Here is a 3,587-nt window from a genome sequence, read left to right as displayed (position 1 = left end):
GCTCCCGGCCACCGCAGCCTCGACCTGCTGGGCTCCGGCGATCCTTCCACCTCAGCCTTCCAAGTAGCCGGAATTACAGGCATGTGCTCCCACTCCTGGCTGATTTTTTAATTTATTGTAGAGATGAGGTCTCGCTGCCCAGGCGGGTCTCGAACCCACGGGTTCAGGCAATCCACTCACCTCAGCCTCCCAAAGGCTGCTAATTATTTTTTTAAACATTTATAATTGTTCCTTGAGGAAAATAAAGTTAACAACGTGTGTCTCTGATTTTATTACTACCTTAAAGTGTGGTAAAATCCTATATAAAGTAAATTTCTCCTTTTTAAAGCATACAGTTTGTAAGTCATTAGAATCATTTTGAGGCTTCTCCATAATGTATTAAATATTAATAGCTTGTTCCTTTTTATTGATAAGTAGAATTCATTTGTGTGCATAAACAACAGTGTGTTTCTCCTTTACATTGTAAGGAGATATGAGACCTGTTTCTCCCACTAGGTCTTGCACTTAAGACAAAAACTCAGAATGTAGCACCTCTGCCAGATTTCCCATAGTATTCTCATATTTTGTAACTCTCTGATGAATTGCCTGGGAATAATTCAAATGGGATTGTGCCTGAAATTATTGAAGGCTACAGAATATTTGTTATCTGCAACTCTTACTCAAAAGAAAAACACTGACATGAGACAAGTAATTTTGTTAACCGCCACCAATATTTTATTATGAGAATATTCAAACATGCAGCACTGATCTGTCAACATTTTACTCAAGATTATTTAACTCATATCTTTTCATCCAAATATTCTTCTGTCATTCTTTTGTATTACCATAATTTTTTTATTTGTGAAATAACTTAGATTCACTGAAAGTGGAAAAGTGTAAGAGAGACCTTTTTTTGTATGTATTTTCAATTTCCACATTGCAGATAGCAATAAGTTTCCTGCTAAACAGTTTAGCATGACAGTCATTATTTAGAAACCAATATTTCTCACAGACTTCATTTCTCCAGGAAATTCACATAAAACAAAATACTCAACTCTAAAGTAAATGTATTCTGATTTTTAAAAAATAGTATCCATGCATAACCCAAGACCCTTTCAAGAGCTAGCATATTATGTCACCCCAGAAAGTGACCTCATGCTATCTCTGGTCCTTCTTGTTATCATCGATTACTTTTGCTTATTCTGGAATTTCATATTTAGAGATTCTTGCATGCCATTTATAATCTTTTGTGTCTGCCTTATTCTGCTCAGCACAATGTTTCTGAAATTGTTCACAAGCTTGAATAGACCAGTAATAAAATCCTTTTCATTCTTGAGTCAGTGAGTCAGACCTGTTGATGGACTATCTTTGTTTATTCAACATTTTGAAAAAAAATTTAAAAATTAAGATGTTGCATTTCCAACAACATCCACCATTAAGTCCAGAAGAATCTATGCAAGACAGATGTCGGTGTCCATCAGAATTTATTAGAAGTATATACAATCCTAGCAGAATTAAAATCAAAAATCTTAGAGCGTTCCTACACTATTAGTGTCATTTTCCTCAACTCCTCTTTTTTTAGTACCAAAGTTGCATAATTTCTAAATAAAATCTTTGTGTTGTCTTTTTTGACTTATACTAAATTTTAAATGATAAAGATTCACCTAATCTAAGAGGAAAGTATGATTCAGAGGAATTCTTTCTCATCACTGAAGTACAGGTAAGAGTAGGGCCAGTCATGAACCAGAAACTGCGTCTTGTTTCAAGATATTCCATATCAATGTGACTCATGCATTTGTTAATTAGCTAGATTTAACCACTTCACAAAATACTTATACTGCAAAACACCATTTTGTACATAAGACTCCCATACAATTTTTTGTTTTAAAATGATTAAACTTGAAAAAAATGATAATTACTTTTGACCCCAAAATAAAAAGACACCCACATTTGCAATGGCTGTCAACACTGCAGCCATGAAAGAAATGAGACTGGGAAGTTTCAATCTTTCTTGAGCAGTGGGGAATCCCCTAGGGAGATATCTGAGAGGTGTGGTTACATCTTGAAAGCTGTTTAGGATTTCTAAATATGATTCTTTGTGACAAATATATTGCTACTGTTATTAAGCCTTCTTATTATTTCAAATATTATTATTCCAGTAAACTCATATGGGGCATAACTGTTTTCTTCGTGATTCTGACATTTTTGGAGTTTGTTGGAAGACTATCATTATTGCTGCCTTCTTGGGAATGACTACTTTTGGCATTTTCTTCTGGATCCTTGATGTGAGTATATGAACATATCATACAGGTACAGTTATAGTCATAAATAAGAAGAAACTTTTACAGTTAATGGACATTTTATTTACTTTCAGTGTTGTAAATTTACTTAGTAGCGTTGCCCTCACTGCATAGCACTAATTTTTGTATTTCCTATTTTACTGTCATTTTGTAGAAATATTTTTAAAGTGTTTTTGAGACAACTTTTTGGACACATATTTTCTTTAGAAGTATATTGTTTAACCTTCAAAAGTTTTGCAGTTTTCCTGCTGTCTTTGTGTTATTTAGTTCCAGATTTTGTGGTCCCAGAGCAAGCTTCCTGTGACATGTTTTCTTTACTATTTATTAAGGTTTGTTTTGTAGCTAGGAATGAGGTCTATCTTGCTCAATACTAGATGTGAGATGGAAAAGAATGAGTAATCTGCTGTTGCAGGTTGAAGTTTATAGATGGAAAGAGTTTCAATTGATTGACCAGTTCAGGTCAGCTATATCCTTATTGATTCTCTATTCGCTGGATCTGTCAATGACTGAAGAGGGGTTTTGAAATTTCCAGTCGTAATGTGGATTCATCTGTTTCTCCCTGCGGTTTTACCAGTTTTTGCCTCATATGTTTTGAAGCTCTGTTGTTAGGTTCTCACTCATTAGGGACTTTCATGTGTTCTTGGATAATCACCCACTTCACTATTAATTTAGTACTTCTAACCGGGCTCAGTGGCTCAGCCTGTAATCCCATGCCTTAGGAGGCTGAGGTGAATGGATTGCTTGAGCCTGCGGGTTCGAGATCCACCTGGGCAACTTGGTGAGACCTCATCTCTACAATAACAAAAATTAGCCAGGCATGGTAGCGTGCACCTGTAGTTCCAGCTACTTGGAAGGCTGAGGCTGAAGGATAGCCGGAGCCCAGCAGGCTGAGGCTGCGGTGGCCAGGAGCAGCCACTGTACTCCAGTCTGGGTAACAGAGTGAGACTCCAACTCAAAAAAAAAAATTAATACTTCTTTTGGTTCCAGGTACTCTTCCTTTCTCTATAATGTGTTTTGTGTGAAATTTAAAAATCTGTTCCAGCTTTTTAAAATAATGCTAGCAGTGTATTTTTTTCTCTCTTCCTTTACTTTTAATGTACCTGTGTCTTCATGCTAAAAGCAGATTTTTGTAGAAAGAATATTGTTGTGTTTTGTTTTATTATGCTATTTGTCTTCTCTATAGCCAGATCTCCTAGGGATACATTCTCTCAATTCACATTTGTGTGAGAAGGTCTCTGTTTCTCCTTCACTTTTGAAGCATAGTTCTTCTGGCTACAGAGTTCAAGGTTGATATTTGTTTTAGCACTG

Source organism: Carlito syrichta, unplaced genomic scaffold, assembly GCF_000164805.1.
Source record: "Carlito syrichta isolate Samal-C Ts95f unplaced genomic scaffold, Tarsius_syrichta-2.0.1 Scaffold315792, whole genome shotgun sequence".
Classification (NCBI taxonomy): domain Eukaryota; kingdom Metazoa; phylum Chordata; class Mammalia; order Primates; family Tarsiidae; genus Carlito; species Carlito syrichta.
The sequence above is the reverse complement of the archived record's forward strand: the minus strand, read 5'-3'. Positions refer to the sequence as shown.